The following is a 480-nucleotide window of genomic DNA, read 5'->3' as shown; positions in this document are numbered from 1 at the left end:
TACTTATTTTCACAGTTGTTTAGTGATATTTCATTGAATTGAACTTACCCAATTGTTTGTAGCATGTGCTCCCTCCAAGCCAAGGTGAAAGGTCAGACTTTCAAACAGGAGGTGGGAGAATCCAATTGGATTTTTAGAAGGGGAAACTCAGATCGTACTAACTCATCCTTCACAACAGGCCTCTGTTCTTACATATATTAACATACAATGCAGTCGGATGTCGGTTTGGCGCTCAGAGTCGTAGGAAAGGTCAGCGGACTGCGTCTTCTGGCCATTGTACACGTAACAGCCCCCCACTCCCTCCATCTCAGAGGCGACTGCAGCGTAGATGGTGGTGGATGCTCCCTCTGCCGGAGTCTGAGGAGGACAAACATGAAGAAAAAGGACTTTACAACCTGTTAGAAAATCAGCATGTGAATGAGTCTGGGCCAGTCGGCAGGAGGACGCTTCTGGGTCTCCCAGGGTGCCTCGCTCTTCAGC

Source organism: Seriola lalandi, unplaced genomic scaffold (genome assembly GCF_002814215.2).
Source record: "Seriola lalandi dorsalis isolate HSWRI2012SDOR001 ecotype SW California unplaced genomic scaffold, Sedor1 jcf7180002054933, whole genome shotgun sequence".
Classification (NCBI taxonomy): Eukaryota; Metazoa; Chordata; class Actinopteri; order Carangiformes; family Carangidae; genus Seriola; species Seriola lalandi.
This window is presented reverse-complemented; position numbering follows the sequence as displayed.